The 18,282-nt window shown below is 30.8% G+C and overlaps 1 pseudogene across 1 annotated transcript in view; it reads left to right on the forward strand.

The window, feature by feature from the left end:
• The window catches only part of LOC143245634 (angiopoietin-1 receptor-like), a 56,204-nt pseudogene that overhangs the window by 10,516 nt on the left and 27,406 nt on the right, over positions 1-18,282 (forward strand). The window contains 5 exon segments of the transcript XR_013025648.1: positions 3,875-4,067; positions 5,482-5,578; positions 12,495-12,528; positions 13,159-13,404; positions 17,607-17,676. The product of XR_013025648.1 is annotated as an angiopoietin-1 receptor-like (transcript).

The following is an 18,282-nucleotide window of genomic DNA, read 5'->3' on the forward strand; positions in this document are numbered from 1 at the left end:
ATTAGACTATGGATCTCTGGTTTATGGCTCTATGAGGACCTTGGTCTTAAAGATGCTGGACCTCATTCATCGTCAGAGGGTTTGGCTCTATGCCTGTCTTTTTGCACTTCCACAGTTCAGAGCTTATACACAGAGTTTCATGAACTTCCTTTGTGCCTCCACTGTTTGCAACTGTCTTTACCGTATGCTTTGAAACTTAGTTCCTTACCAAGGCATCCTACCTGGGTTTGTGTTTTCCTTCCTTGGTGGGTTATGCTTTTTCAGAACAGATGAACTGCCATTGCTCCTTTTGACTTTCAGATCCAGATGCAGTTGGATGAATTGGGTCTGTTTTTGGATAACATTGCTGTATCCACTGGTCAGCCTATCCTACCATGGCTTATTACAGTCCTTAAATGTGACCTGTCTTCAAGTCATCTGAGAAAAGCAGACACTCCCGATTGGAAATACTGTCTGTTATTTGCTGAACATCTTTCAAACCATTCTTCCATTCCTATTTATACAGATGGTTTGAAATCAGGTGACTGTGTGGTCTTTGCCATGGTTTGTTGTGGTTCGGTAGTTGCGTACAGAATTCACTCTACAGCTTCTGTGTTCAGTGTTGAACTGTACACCGTTTCTTTTTCTCTGGATCACAGAGAAGCTAAGCAGTACTCAAATTGCACTATTTATACTGACTCGCTTAGTTCTCTACTGGCCTTGAAATCGCTTCACATTAGTTCTTTCCTTGTTCTTGCCGATATTCAAAACCATCTGGCTCATTTCTCTTTAACATCTACTTCTATCCATTTTTTTCTGTATACCAGGCCACGTTGGGATTTGTGGGAATGAGCTCTCCGACACTGCAGCTAAGTCTGTCTTCTCTGGTATTATCACTGCTGTGCCTGTGGTTCTGTATTCAAGGCATGGCTTTATGCCAGTTGGCAGTTGACTTGGAGTGAGCAACATGAAAATAAGCTTTTTCAAATAAAACCCTCTGTTATACTTTGGCCATCTTGCTTCTATAAGGATCAGAAAGAGGAAATTGTTCTAAGTAGAGCAGGCATTGGTCAAAGTTTTTTCACTCATCATTTTCTTTTATGTGGGACTGATGCATCAGTGTGTTTTACTGTGTAACACTCAGGTCACAACAAGCCACATTTTACTGTCATAATGACTCTCAGTGGCGGCACAATTTTAAACATGTTTTGTCCCAAGGTTTATCCATAATGCTAGACAGTGTTATTGGCAATGGTGACACTGTCCACCTTGGAAATGTTGTTTCATTTTTTAAAGGCCATTAATCTTTTTAATGCTATTTAAGTTTTTTAATTTATACATTAGACCTTTTTAATGTGATTCCATTTTAAGAATCAAAGTACATCTAGTTCAATTTCAAATTAGAAAATGGCTGTAATGTGAAATAACTCAAAACCAGGACTGGAAAGGCCAAGTTTAGGTGACTAATGCTATTGTTTGAATTACCTGTTAGTCATTCTGGCAAGTTATAATAATTAAAATTTTGCTGCAAGTCTTTTAAAACTTTTATTACTTTACTTTCTGAAAATGGCCGTAACGTCAAATAACTCAAAACCAGGACTGGAAAGGCCAACTTCAGGTGACTAACAGTGGTTTTTGAACTTACCTATTAGTCTTCCTGGTGAGTTATGATAATTACAATTATGCTACAGAAACTCCTTTACAACTTGTATTACTGTAGTTTTTCTCTTACCACTGTTGACTACATGTAAAAATTGAATTTGGTGCTATTTGTTTTTAATTCCAAAATTAAGTTTTGGCTTGTTTTATTTTAATGTCTTTTTATGAATTTTAATAATTTTACTTTAATTTTAACTTTTTATTGGATGTTTGGCTTAGATAGCCTAGTTGCTTTGTGCCATAAAACACCAAACCAACCAACCAACCACCCAACCAACCTGTGTGTCTCTCCTTACAGGAAACTTTTTGAAACCTGTCAATATATTTACCTTTTGGCAGTTTTCTCTTAACAGAAATGACAGCTTGCATGATGGACGAATGTATGGAGGGGTGGCACTACTGGTCAATCAGCATGTGCCCAGTCTGTCTTTATTACTTGATAAACTTTTGGAGGCTGTGCTGTCTGTGTTTCTTTGGTTGTACCATCTTGTTCTTGTCGAACAGGTTCTGCTACAGGTAGTTCTTTACAACTTTGTTGACTGGATGTCAACATTGGTTTTTACGCCATTTTCTGTTTTAATTGCCGTTTTGCTTTTATCTTCAATTACTTTTACAAATTTTACTCCATTTACTTGACTTTTATCTTTTTACTGGACATTTGGCTACTCATTATTACGATTTTGCGGAGTGTCTTTTAAAACATCTTTTCTTTTACATTTTGATACTGGTTGCTATGACACATAACCTGGAACCAAAACTGGAAAGACCAACTTCAGGTGACTGACGGTGATTCTTGAACTTACCTGTTAGTCTTCCTGGTGGGTTATGATCATTACCTCTTTGCTAGAGTAAATACCTTACAACTTCTTATACTCTGCCTTCTATCTTAACATTGTAGACTAGGTGTCAACATTGGTTTTATACTTTTTTGTTTTACCTTCATTTCCATTTATGTCTATTACTACATTTATTTATTTATTTTTTTATTTATTTTTACATTTTACCGAATGTCTGGCGAGATAGCCTCGCTGCTTTGTGCCATAAAACACTAAATCAATCAATCAGTCAATCAATATAGCATTCAAAACATGGGAAGGTGATTTTTGTGTTCTTTGAATCTGGTTTCCATTTTTCTACTTGTTTCTCCAATATAGAAGTTGTGGCAGTTATCACATTGTATTGTATAAATGTTGTTGTGGTGTTTGTCAATGTTCAAAGAACACAAAAAGTCACCTTCGAACGCTTCAAATCAAATAAACACAACATAACCATAGAAAACACCCAAATACTAAATAAACAAACATAAACAATAGCAAAATTAAAGAAGCCTTACTCAAGCCCAAAATAAACCAATACAAAGGAACACTTTTATACCTATATTAATAAATATAATCAAACACCTAAGCATGCCCTCTACATTCCTACACTTAGTTACACAACCCTTTTCAAACATCTTGTCAGCTATCGGTCAGTTACTTCTTTCTTTCTTTGTGAACCTGACAATGACCGAAGAAGGTCGAAACATTGTTCGCTCCTCTACATAAAAATTTTCTCAACCCAAACCAGTCATTTTTACATATATATTTTTTTTTGCAAGTGGGTTTTTTTGTCATCACTGATTAGTAATAATCATAAACTTAATTTTGATTAATTGCTTACTTTCATGACTAATCAGTTTAGCTAGAAAAATTTGAATTAACCAAAAATAATAATAGTTTGAATGGTCTAAAAGAATAATAATAATCAAAAACTAATTACATAATGCTCTTTTTGTGACATTAATTGATGTAATCACTTACTGTGCATGACACTAATCTCTGCACATAGTTGATGAATGCTGATGTGTAACTTATTGTATCAGTCAAGTTAAAAGCATAGCTCTTGATGTAAATCTAGCTCATGGAAATGCTGATATTTTGTTACTAGTGAATTTGTTAAGTACTATGTTAAAAGGTTTTTTTATAAACTAATTTTTCCCTATTTTTGACAGAGACAAATTTCATTCAGTTTTATTTGAAAACATTGTTTTATACAAAACATTATATTTGCCTTTAAATATTATGGTTAATGAATTAAGTTCAAGCTTTGTAGTTTCCTAGTTTTTTAAGCAACAATCCTGAACAACTAGTGTAGTACACTAAACTTTTTTTAATACATATAAATGCATGTGGCATATCCACTTAAAAAATAAAATTGTGTATCTAGTTTTACCTTAATAGTATACAATTTTATGTAGGTTTTGGCTACTCCAGTGTCTTCAAGTGGAGATAAAACTGCAAGAAAAATGGAATGGTTGTTTTCAAATACCACAACAAAAGCTGACCTTTTTGGTCTTCAACCTGCATCTCAGTATCGAGTGAGTGTGTGGGCTGTTACTAAAAAAGAAGCTACTGATTGGACTTCAGTTGTAGCATGGACAGAGGTTGCCAGTGAGTATAGCTTGCAGACATTTATAAGTTGAGAAATAATTTTATTTTTCAGAAATTTTTTTATATCATCAGTTCAAATTTAACTGTAAAGGACCATTTCATGTTCACTTACAGTATAAAGTGAACAGGATATGAATTATTTTTCATAATATATTATCCCTTTACAGTATATTCAATGCTGTAAGAAGTTAATCAGTAAAAGTCTTAGAATATCTATGAGACAGGCATGGCCAAGTAGTTAGTGTGGTTGGCTGCAGGTTAAAGGATCTGAGGTTTTAAATGTGGTACTGCTGAACATGTGCTTTTTTTTAACTGGTGGGTTCATTGTCAGAATGATAGTCATTCCCATAATAAAGTTCAAAAGTTTAGACAAGGTCTATGTTGTAGAAGTTGTTGCTGATTAGTTGCCTTCCTTCAGATCAGTCTTTCAAAATTAAGGACAGCTGTACATGAAACTGAGAGGTCTCAGCTTAGCCCCAGGGTAGACAAGGTACTATTCAAATTAAAAATTCTATTTTAAATTTCTGTTAATATTTTAGCAATATTGTATTTGATATACCTTTACATGCATGAAGCACTCCCTTACATTTTAGGTCTTAAAAACTCTTCTTATACAAGTTACATAAACATGAATAAAATGATTGCTTTATGAAACAAACTTTTTGAAAAACTTGTAACCTTCATTGGCATAGCATGACAGTTTTTAAATTCATTAATTTTTATATGTGATCGTGAATTTTATTAGGTAACTAAAATAATTTATCTATATAGAAACTAAATTCAAATAAAAACAAACTCTTTTCCTACTAATATGTTAATCAAAACTTAAATTAATTGCATAAATAGCTGCTATCTTTGAAAGATTAGTCACAGTTATTAAATACACTAAACCAGATAATGGGAGAAAATTATTGTATTTGATTATTATTATTATTAATTTTGTTTTTAGCCAACCACTTTTATATGACTGAATTACTTAAATATTCTTCTGTTGAAAAGATCAATGCAAAATAATTTTTAGAAGTGTTTGCTAGACTTTTTGTTTTCTGTTGGTTTACATGTTCTTCAGTGTATTATTAAATAATGAAAGTAAATGTTTCATAAGGCCTCAGTATAATTCTCAGAATTAAGGTTAATATTAATACTGATTATGTGTAAGATATGTATATGTGATACTAAAGCACTGTAACCTGTGTACCCACTTATATGTTTGTGCATTAAATATGTTTATAAATATAATGAGTTGTAAGAAATTAAGTTTTACATTCATAATAATGAGGAAATGTCCATTTTGAAGTATTTACGTACAGTTGTTATGAAGAATATTATTAAATGAAAAATACTTGGGTATGTTTCAGTATATACAAGCATAATGAGGTAAAGTATGTAATTAAATGTAGTATTTTCTTTCTAGCTCCTGAGAAGCCCTTTCCTGTTAAAATTGTTAAGCGAGAAGGTGAAATCATGTATATACAGTTACAGAGTTATAGCTCTCAGAGAGGACCTATAATGTAAGTAATTATCAATGATGTTACAGTTTACCTGTTGCTTTTTAACCCTTTTTAACATGATGTCCTGTAAGATTAAAATACAACATCAAGTTTTAAAAAATTATTTGTATAGTGTATCCCCTCAAGTTACGTCCAAAATATAATTGTAACTGAAGTGTTAACATTTTATATGTTCATGCAATTTGTGTTTCATTAACATTTCTTTTGAATGAAATAGTTAGAAAACAAAGTTAGTCCTAGTATTTGAGTTTTGCTCTACTGTAACTATTAATGAGATGGTAGGTTATCAAATTTCAATCTGCATGGATGCATCTTGACAGTGAATGAAACTAAGCCACAAATTTGTAATATAAACACTCATTTGAAGCTTATTTTTAATCCATATATTTTGAAAATAGATGTTGTTTTGAGTTAATGATGTCAAAAATTATCTGCACATATATATCTATACATGAATATTTTTTTATTACAATTTGCAACTTTCTGAAGCTAATAAAATTGTACCTATCTTATGAAACCTGGGATTATTTTCTGTATTGCAGCCTATTTACTATAGATTTACTTCCTTTTTGCAGTTACTCTATGTTGTAAAGTTGAAAATTTTCTTGCTTCATTTCAAGGCATCTTGAGTCTATGAGGGCCTTTTTGCTTGCAGGTTAATAATGGTTTTCTATTGCTTCTAAGTTACAGAAAGGTAATGGTTATATGAATTTCTCTCTGTGTTTATTATGCTGCTTATTTTAGCAGTTAATTGTTTGCAAGAACTGTTGAGGTCATTGTTCATGCATATAATTGTATTTTATTCTCAGGCCAGGTAAAGAATGGATGTATTTTTCTGAACATGCCACATAAATTAGTAAAGGAATTCAAGATAAGTTTTATGTGTAAAGTGGAATAATATGAAGATCATCTATCTATCTGTCTGTATATTAATATTAAAGTTTAAGATGATTTTTATTGCACAATGTATGTCAAGAAAATAACCTAACACGGTACTGTTAGGCCTAGTATGGTATGTATACATATGTTTGAAAACTGGTTTTAGGGCCAATACTTTCAGGAGTTTTATATATATATATATATATAATGGCATAGTAAATGGCTAGTGGTTTTTTATTGTACCATAAATGTGAAATTGATTTAAAAAATCAAATTTATATTTTAAAGGGTCCTATAGTTACCATGCCATGTGTTTTAAGTATTTGTTGTAGATGACTGAGTTATTCATTTTTATCATTGGAAGGTTAGAGGTAGTTTTATACAACCAACCACTAGAATTTAAAATTTTAAAACTCTCTAGGGTATTCCATAATTGCATAAAGTTTAAATATTATGTACAGTTTTGTAGAAATTGCCAAATTTCCTTTAGAGAAACCATATCATTTTTGTATGCTGTATTTTATTTGCTTCTACTTTACTTGCAATTAGTCTAATTTATATTGTATTGCATTAAAGAACATTGGGCTCAATTCACTAACCAATGGTGAAAGTGGAGTAAAATTGGAGGTATATGTTACTAAGTCCTCAAACGTTACTTCTTATTCCTACTTCAGGTCACACATTGTTTTGCTTATTATTATCATTATTCAAGTTTATCTTTTTTTATTTTTAACTTGTAGTTTTCACATGATCTTTTACATTTCTGGAATATAAATATATTGTCTACACATGTTATATCATGTTGCTTCAGCTATAACTTCACTATTCTAATGCTCTTAAGTCGTCACTGTTTTTATTTGTATATCTGACTCTCTTAATGTCAACCTTTCTGCAACCAGATAGGTTTTTTTACTTTTTTTAATCTTACAAACATTAACAGATTAAAAAACTATTATAATAAATTCTTTGTTATTCCTTGTTTAGTTAAACAAAATCACCAAGACAAACATTTGTCTAAAATTAATCCTAGGTGGGATGAGAGGAGGATGTGATATCTATGAAATTATAGTGCTCTCTAACAAATACCTTCATGCTCCTTTCTTTAAGAATAAATACCAAGTGTTTAAAAGATGATGTGTCCTGGTTTTAATAGTATCACATTGATAAGTGGTAAGGAATGTTCTGTATCTTTCTAAATTGTGTGGATTATAAAATTAACACTGGTGGAAACTGTTAAGAAACTGTGTTGATGAAAGTGATTCACCAATTCTGCTAATTACATAAAACCAGATTTAGTCACATTATATCAAAAAGTATTATGATTTCTAAGAAACTTTATACTAAATTTCCTCTTAAAAAGCATTTATGGAAATAACTGTATAAAGTGAATTAATGTCTTATTGACCACATAGGACATCAGTATCATTGTATATTATTACATTTGATAATGTTTCATCAAAATTGGTCAAAATACATATCCAGCAAATTTTATGTTTGCCAGTATTTAATGGCCTGGCATAACCTGGTCACTAGGCATTTATCTACTGGTTGCAGAAACAAATTGCATCATAAATCATGTTCACCCTTTAAGCCATGGTGGCATTATTATTAGGACAATCAATTACACTGTTTGCTGATGAAAGACAACTAAAGATTTAGCAAGGAGTGGCATTGGCTAGCTTTCTTTTCTCTTGTGTATCACTTCAAAATTAGAGAGAGCTAGCATAGATATTCCTTGAGTAGCTGTGTGTGAAAACCATAAAATGACAAACCCAAACCAGTTTTTAATGAAAATAAGGAATAAATGTAATATCAGTACTTTGTGGTCTTATGTGATGATTTTGACAGCAATTCATGTTAGTGATATTTCTGCAAAAAGTATACACTGAAGTATTTATACTGAATATTGGTAAATATAATCAGATACAGCACTTCTCTCCACTCACAAGATTAGTTATTCTCATTTATTGCTGCCCTCTAAATCCAAACCACTTGTATTGAAATTAAATGATTTCAGTGTGTCTTCCATGTAAATCATTAGGCCTTATATATCCACCAATAGGAGCATACTCAGGTGAAACATGTGACTTATTCCATGCACCTTTGCTAAACTATTACTTCCAGTTTGGCAGTGCTTATACTCAGGCAACTTTTTTTTTTTTCTTGTTCAGTGTTTGAGATCATATTTTTCTTAAAGTGGTTTAATTTATTTTCACATACTCTTTTTTGTGCCCCCCGCTAGTACAGTGGTATGTCTCCGGACTTACCACATTAAAATCAGGGGTTTGATTCCTTTCCGTGGGCTCAGCAGATAGCTCGATGTGGCTTTGCTATAAGAAAACACACTTTTTTTTTTTTACATTATTTCCATTTACTTACCATCCTCCTGGCCGCATACCTTCCTTATTTCAAACACTTTTTTCATCTAGTTCAACATGAATTTCAAAGCTAATGTGACTGCTTCAGATGTAACACCATTGACAGGTGCTATAATGCAGGCTTCAGATATTGGCAACCCAGTGAAAGATTTGTTTATGTTTATTCACCAGGAATTCAAACATTATATGGATCAACCTTTATCTACAGGTGTTGCCCGCCTTTTCCTGAATCTGTAGAACCTGGTCAGATTGATGAGTACTTTGATCATGTTTTCTCCTGATTTTGCTGTGCTGTCCCATACCCTCCCTAAGAATTTTGTTCAGCCATCCACAGTTTTCTTAAATTTTACTTTTCAGATGTGTGTCATTTTATCCCTTGTTCCTTTATCTTATGACCCATGACCTTTGTTATTGCATGACTATACTTCCCAACCCTGTTTGGTGTTTCCCCTGTTCCTAAATATTTGAGCTTATGATGACCAATTTGCTTCTCAGTTTAGCAATGGTTGTCAGTAAATCTTGTCTCCCCTTGGGCTTTGGACCAGTCAATTCTTGCCTTTCATAGGGATGACTGTCCATATCTCAGCCAACAGCTGGAGCTGTTGGTTTTGCCCATCTAAGGGTGGGCCCCTAATCTCCCATTAGTTTCATCATTTCCTTATTTTCCTTTCTCTATCTTATCCTCATGATCCATCTCCTGTCTGAGGATCTTCATAGAAATCTTGAGGGGTTTTCTGGGGACATCCTGTCTCTTCTTTTTTACACATCTTATTTGTTGTCTTTGGCTCTAACTTTATTTACAAACATTGTTTATATGTTGTTGAGATCTTTTAAGTTGTGATTCTGTTTTATCTCAAATCCATGTGCCTGGCTGGTTTTGGTTTTTGAGCAAACCAATCAACATAAGCCTTCACCAGGTTTTGTGTTTTGTTATCTTTCTCCTCTATTCCTCTTTCTATGTTGTGGGTTACTGTAGAGATATGTTGGAATATTCCAATTCTGTCCTTAGCTCTCCCTTTTTCTATTTTGTTACATGGATCTTATTGCCCTTTGGATGGTCCAGACTTCTTTCATGGTTGTGCAAATTGATTGTATACAACAGACTTCCTTTTGATATTGAATGACGTATTCCCAGATCGATAGCTCAAAGCTACTCCTGTGTAATGCTTAGGAACTGAAATAGTTCTAAATTTCCCAGTTCATGGTTTTAGGTGAAGATTGTATGATCCTCATTCCACCCTTGCAGATGTTAGCACCCTATGAGGAGGTTTTGGATGTAGTTGACTTGCTTAGTACAGCTCTCATTTACCCACTTTCTTATTGTGGGATTGCATCACTATATCATTCTCTGGCTAGGATCACTTTCCTTCTACATTCTCTTCCATAAGGGTGTGCTCCTCTCATTTTCTACCATGATTTTTACACATTTCTTAACTGGATCAAATGTGGTGCAGTTCCCCTCTCCAGATCTTCCAATCTTACTCTTTCATCTACAGGGGTATCCTCTGAATGCTTTGGAGGGGTATGTCTGTTCTTCTATAGTAGCTATAGTGATAAAACTTGATAGAGAAGGAAAAGGGATTGGAAAAGAAACATTAATCATTATTACTTAGTTGATAAGAAACAATAGTTTCTTAAAAAAATAAAAGCCAGTATCCTGGAGTGAGCAAAATAAATGTTAAGAAAACCATTAAATGGCCATGCATGCTTTACAGAATGAAAGTTGGGGAGTTTTGAATTTTTCTTTGTTGAGTACACTTGATTAATGTTATATAATATTGTGCTAAAACATAAACTATAAAATACTGTAAAGTAAAAACAATGATGGAATTGTATTAGAATTTTTGTTTTAGTTTTGAAATTTAATGTGTGGGTGACCTTAAGCTTAGAAATATTAGATTGTTTAACCTGTACATATTGGCCATAACACTGGTATTAAGAGGTTACTAATATCAACAAAATGTTTTATGAATTTAGCTTGTAGTAACTTTTCACAATAAAAATTGAAGTAAATTATTTGTTTGCGTTATCTGTTTGTGTGTTAAGATAAGTTAAATGTATGTATTTATGTATTTTGTTCCAGCTGGTTAATATTTTGTTTTTAGATATTATTGAATGTTTTAATTCACATGTAGGTGATTTTTCTTTTCAACAAGTACCACTGCAATTTAATGTAACATAAATTACCTGATATAGATTTGTTAACTCATGAGGCTCCAATGCCACTTTTCTTAAATTTGACTTCTCTGCTTTTCTCACTGGCACCTGTTATTTTTCATGAGTTACGTGGTTTCTCAGTCATTGCTTGTTGTTTGGCTTTTTTTTTTTCTTACTAAAATCATTGTGTTTATAGCATGGTCAATTTTTCTTTTAGTGTATGTATATACGTATATATTTTTATTTTATATTAACTTGTACTAAAATTTAATGTGTCATTAAATATTTGATAGGAAATTAGCATCTTTATTGCAACAGCATTTCTTCATGTACAGAATTTTTGGAATCATACAAAATAATTCTAATCATGGACACTATAAGTGCACTTATTATATGCCTAACATTATTCAAGCCTTTATTAAATGTGGCCTGTATATGATAGAGATATGTTAACATTAGCTTGTATATGTGTTTTTTCCTTTAGTTTAGTTAGGGCTAAACTTTACTATACTTAATATTATTAATAAATAAACTTATAACGTTATTCTACAGCTTAATGCTAGACCTTTAAAAAAGTTTAGTAAGTTTATAATGTATTTGTATACAGAATGTCTGTTTTGAGTATATGTACATTTGGCTTTTGTATACATTTATTGAAATGAAGTGCATGCACATATGCATTTAAATAAAGGTGCATATGCATTTTCAGGACATACGGAAAGTATTATTATTATTATTGTAATAGATTTATCTTATTTAGATTGTGTTCTTCCTATTGTGCTCAAAGGCTACTGGGATAATAATTATGGAGTCATGTCTATTAGTATTTTGAACTCATCACATGGACTTATAATTGAGTAGGACCTTTTTACCAACTTTGAATTATATATTTTTTGGAGGGTTATTCAATGAATGGGTTCCAGCTGTTTAATGAATCTCTACCTTGAAGAATGAAATATCTGAAATGACTGGAGTGCTCATTTTGCTCCCTATATCATTGCATCCACTGCTGATGTAATGGGTATTAATTTGAAATGCAACACTTGGTTTACTTTACTCTTGTTTCAGTGGCAAAGACCATGATATTAGTGAGTATTGGTTATTGCCATACTGTGCCAACTATTTTGGTTCCCACCCATCATGCTCAAGATTATGGCAAAAAATATTTAGTAATTCTTTGGTTAATGTTGACATGTATGCAGCTTCACTTGCTCTAGCTTAAATACAAGTTAAACAGTATCCTAATTGTATCATCTGTACTGCTTTGCTTAACTTTGGAATTACTTAATGTTTGTTATCACCCATATTTTTTGGATATTCTTAAATCACTGGCATATATTTCATTGTTCTCTATATTATTGATTTACTTTTTCTGGATTACTGGTAAATTTTGTATTCAAAGGAATGATTTTTGCTGATACTGCAGCCAAATCAACCTCCACTGGTAACATTGAACAACTGTTTATTTCATGTATGTATATGTATTTTATATTTGTTATCAGACCAAAGCATTGGGCTAATTGGCAGGCTACTTGGGTAAGAACTGGCTCAATATACTTTTCAAGATGAAACCTACCATTGATATTTGGCTATAGTTATTTTATTCCTCAATTGCTTCTCTAGTGTGGGAGAAGTGAGATGTTCAAGTTAAAAATAAATGTCAATATTTTTCTTTAATTTCATTGCTATGTCATTCAGCAGTGACATTACTTTAGGCATATTTTATCTTGTGATGAAGCTTTAACAATAATGGCCACGATCATTGGAAAATATGACAATTTCCAAATTTACCATGTTATTACAGGTCACAAACCTATGTAGTTTTTACTTTTATTTTAAAAAAATTCATATTTTTATAACTTACAATTTCTTTTCATTGATTTGTTTCTTTGTTATTTTTTTAAAAAAATGTTCTTTGGTGTAGCTATCCTTTGTTGTTTTGTATAAAAAAAAACAACCTAAAATAAGAAAAAGAAACTTAAATCACGTCTAATTGTCTATGCCTTTTAAAGGCTCACATTGGTTTATTTTATTTTTTACATTTAATAATTTTCAGAAAATAAGTTGTTTTCTTTGTACTATTAAATCAAATGCTCAAGTTTTAAAGGAATTCTGATATTCAGTGTTCTTGGTGATGTATAATTAGAAGTTTTTCTTTTACTGTAGAGCCTATCGGTGGTCGTCCTAGAGAAAAGTGATATTGTGTTTTTTAATCCTGATCAGCTATATAATTATTCTGAAGCACAAGAGATGGGACTTCCTTTCTACATTGCAGCTGAATTAAGCTCATCATCTTTTCAAGAAATGTTTACAGTTGGTGATGGTAAACTCTATGGAAGCTATTATAATGCTCCCTTAGATCCAGATTCTGATTATGAAATCATACAAGGAATAATAAGCTCTCTGAATGGGGTATGTATTAAAGTTTTAACAAAGATATGTCAGTTTTTAAGGTCTATAATTTTTAAGCATTTGTAAATATTTATGCTGCTTCTAAAATAGTATGAACTCAAATTTTAAGTTTCCATACACTTGAAGCAAAGCCTGTTACCATTATATAATCAAAAGCATTATTCTATAAATTGAACTGAAAAATTTAATATTTTATCTTACTGTCTTAATTCTTAATGCCAGTTCATTAGGCAAAATATAGTTGAGAATTAAAATTATTCCATATGTATTTATCTTTCATATAAGTGGTTAGACTTTAAAGATATGAAAAGAACTGTTAATAGGTGTTCAAGTTTAGAATTAGAGTCAGTTTAAATAAATATGGAATATTTTTCAAAATTATGAAAACTAATAAATTTATAGGTGTCAGTATTGTTCACCCTATTTTATTCAGATTTTGGAGAAGTAGCACATAGCTTTTTATTGCAAGAGAAAAAGTTGTAATTTGTGGAGTATAGAAAGTAAAAATGTGTATTATCCAGTGTGTCAGAAAAACTGAAACTTTGGCATTAAGGATTTAACTTCTTATAAATGTCTAGACTAACCTAACATTGCTTTTTGATGTACTTCATATCCTTCAGTTGACTTGTTGCAAGAGTTTAGCATCTGTAGTTTGCAGTGTACCACCAGTTTTAAAAGAACTGTATTCTGCACATTATCAACATTTTTGTGTCTTTTTCCAAAACTGTTTCTTTCGTATGCTGTTTTAGCATATTTCCACTTCCATGTTTGTTCTATTGCAATTATGAAAATTCTCTTTATGTTAATGCTACTCATGCATTTGTTTCTCAGAATTGTCATTGGCTGAAGAAGTAGTTTATTTATAGTTTTGGCCTGTGAGAAAGCTTCTTATCACTTCTACACATTTTGTTTAAAGGCAGTAATTTGGTTAGCAGTTAGTGCTAACTACTGAAAGATAGGGAGTAGTTTTTAACTTGGTGTGAAAAATATGAGGTTTTTATCATGTACTTTTTTAAATACTACACTTGTGACATTACATATCTGTTTTATGGCATTTGCATTAATCAGTAATTTTCAACCATTTTCAGGAAAGATGAGAGTTGTATAAATATCAAGAAATACTAAAAGGACCACAAAGTTCAAAGTACTGTATTTTTTATATTTATAGTTGTTTGGAAGCACTTTTGCAGCTTACATTACTCATCAGCCAACTAAATTAAATACAATACATAAAAAAGTCAAAATGCTTTTAAAATTAATAAATTGCAGTAATAATATTTTAACACAAAGTATAAATGAATTTCATTCTATTTCAAATCCATATTGCATATGGGTATATATATTTAACATCCATAAAAATTAACTTTTAGATAAAACATAGCTAAGTACTTCTGAAATTCACAAGCTTTTTACTTAAAGTTTAAAGTAATTCCAAAATTGTTATGAAATACCTTTCATATAATAACTTTTTTTGTTGATTTTCAAAGCAATATCCCAAGTAAATTAACGATATCAAGAAGAAAATATATGCATATGTTGTATCATCATGTGGACTTCCTGCAGGAAAAACTAGAGAAACATGCCTAATAACAAAAAATAAATTTTGGCCATTTTATGAAACAAAAAATGGCCAAAATTTACAGAAAGTATTTATATCAAGGTCCACCATTTGTTCCAAAAAAAGTTTCAGGAAAGTGTAAGTTCGTTGCTAAGTGAACAAGGAAATCTGGTTAGGAAGGAATTTGAAATTGAGAAACAAGATTGAAATTAATGGTTTAGAAATACAAGCAAGTTACTACTTAGCAGATGTGTAAAAGACAATGATGCCGTGATTCCTAATATTTAAACAATAAGTGAACCTACACCAGGCTTACCATTTCACAAGAAAATAGGAAACAAATTGTAAGGAAGAAGAAAAGCATAAGAATTTGGGATATAAAAACAAAACTTGTAATACAACTATAGTAGTCTCTAGTGGCTATGACCTCTCCCAATAACGACTTTTTTTTAGATGCAACTTGTTTTCTGTGCACAGAACAATTTTACATTGATCTAATCTCGAATGATCAATTTCCTTAGAAATGCAACATAGGATCTTGATATTGGGGGTGGCAGGTTGGATGACTTTTTTTATAGTGACCTTTCTTCATTTCAGCTGAAACATATAAAGATGTTGCTGTAGTGTTTCATTGATTTGATTTTACATGTGCACATTTGTACTATAACTTCATCCATCCAGGCATCACTTACTGCATGTGTCATGAGGTTTTAGTGGCTTAAATTCAAAATTTTATTACAGTATTGTTTTTTGCGTTATACCAATTAATATAATATAAAATCCAAAATAATAACCCATGTTTTAAGTTCTTAATTTCAAAATCTTTACAACATCTGGATAATTGTCAAATTTTTTGTTGATACTTTTATTTCTCTATATGAGACTGGCAAATGGAGGTTAAGACTAATAGACAGTGTATCCTTACCTCAGTGTGGGTACTACTTCTTCAGTTCCAAAACATATGGTACATTTTATATCCCACATTCTAGCTTGTATTCTGGGATCTTTTTGATTAGTGAAGCATTTTTTTATTATCTTTTAATTTATTTTTGTTTTGCTTGTTTTTAGGTTATAACAAAATAATATAATTAGTCAGGATTTTATTTGCTGTTTTTAACACAGTTCTTCCTTTTCATTTTGTTTATTTAATTTAATTAGTGTATATATTGGAGAAGGATTTCTGTTTTATCTGAAATGTTTTTTTCTCTTATTTTAGCCTTTAGTATTTTTGGAACAATTGACTGGCACATCGAAGTAAAAATACTAGTTTCATTTAAATGTATTTTAAGGAAAGAGAGCCTTAAGATTTCATTTTAAAACCTTCCATCTCCTGTGAATTGTATTTTTTCTCTCATGGTGCACCCAATATTCTGTTACACCACCAACTTTTGGGAGTGAACTTATGCCACTGATTTCTGTATAAAGAAATCTATATGTTTATGCACAGTTTGTATTAAAATAATTGTCAAATTTGTAGTTGAGTTGTATTCATTATGGTAGTTATAAAAAAAATTAGTTCATCATCTATAGTTAATAAACTTTATCATTATTTTAAAGTATATATTTTGAAACTTCTTTGTTTTAATCATGACTGTTTGGGTTAAATTGACTTTATCTGACAGAGTTATAACTAGTAAGCAGAAGTTTTACAGTGTGTTTGACATCATGTTGAAAATATGATATCATATTTGTAATTAAGGTTTCCTTACAAAATATCAGACTTTATTTTTTATTTTACCATTGTAATTGTTCTGCTTCATGGGTTATTATTTTTGTAATTGGCCTTAATTTAAACCAGCTATAAATGTTAGTTAATGTAATTAGTAAATAATAATTTACTAGAAAAGATGGAACTATTTAATAGAATTTTTCCTGCTGTTTTTAGATTAACCTTATTCTTACTGAATTTTGTTAGTCATTAAACTTACAAGTAATTCATTTTAAAGTGTAAAAAGAGAAAAGTAAACCATTCTGTTGAAACTTTTAAGAATTCAAGAAACCTAGAATGAGTAATGAATAAGTGTATATGAGGAACAAGAAATCTCAGCCCTGTTGAAATTCATTCAAGATTATATATATTATTTATTAATTGATATTCTGTTAATACTTGAAATTTACAAATATAATTGATGATCTAGTTTTAAGAATTTTTTAACAAGCTTTTCTACTGTATAGTTTGGAAAGAAGTCTTTAAATTTCACAACCTGGTATTCATATTCCTTAGCTTGTTCGTAAAAGGAGGCTTTAGATTTTATGTTTTGTATTGTTTATCTTAACAGTTTCTACTTAGTGTAGATTAATTGGAAATTTTTCTATGAATTTTGTAAAAGCTATGTACTTTGCATTGAAGCATGGCTAATTATATTTTTGCTTTTCTCATGAAAATCATTTGGTTTTACTAGTACTAGTAGTATAAATGTTGATGTCAAACAAGTCAAGATATAAATGTGCATGAAAAATAAATGTAAAAGAAGTCTGGCATCATTCTTGTATTAAATATGGATGTGATTATTAGATTTAAGTAAATTAATTGTTCTGTAAGAGTAACATAGTTACTCTTAATTGATAAATTATGTTTTGTTAAACTTAATAATATTGTAAAACCTTTTTCTTCATTTTGTTATGTTTTTAATTTACTCCATAGGTGACTAAAGAAGCATATTCTTCACTTCAGTCGTCAGACACAAGCTCTATTCAACATCATAAAAAGAATGGTAAATCTTGAAATGCTAATAAGTTAAAATTTTATCTTACAAGTATTTCAGCTGAAGTGCCATAACGAAGAAGGAATTTATATTATATCTGTTATAGCCAGTACAAATAATTGTTCTGTTTGATCATTTCTGTAGATACTATAATTCATTCTGATAATTACCAAATTAAATATTTTTTATCGACTGAATTAGACTTCTAAATGTCTGAACAAATATTTTCACTGATTTATTTAAATGTTAAGTGCATGACTACTGTCTGCAAGGGGTATGTTAGCATTAAACCTACATTAGATTTATGGTTTGTGTCTTGTACACTAGTTATTTATTTTCATTGTATTCAATACCCAGTTTTGTTTGGTCATTAAAATAAGTGTTCACCAAAATCAGTTGTAATTGTTTCATTTGTACTACAATTACAGTGAAAGAAATTTTCTTTTGTTACTAAGTTTAAGTCTTATAAGGCTAAAATCTGAAGCTCACTTCTTACTGTTTGCACAGCACAGATAGACAACATGTAGTTTTGGATTAAATTTATGTTGACAGATTTTGCATAGCTCTAGTGTTTAAGCTGGTGCAAAACTATAGTGCTTTGTTGTTAATTAAGCA

This window comes from Tachypleus tridentatus, chromosome 2 (genome assembly GCF_004210375.1).
Source record: "Tachypleus tridentatus isolate NWPU-2018 chromosome 2, ASM421037v1, whole genome shotgun sequence".
In the NCBI taxonomy this organism is placed as follows: domain Eukaryota; kingdom Metazoa; phylum Arthropoda; class Merostomata; order Xiphosura; family Limulidae; genus Tachypleus; species Tachypleus tridentatus.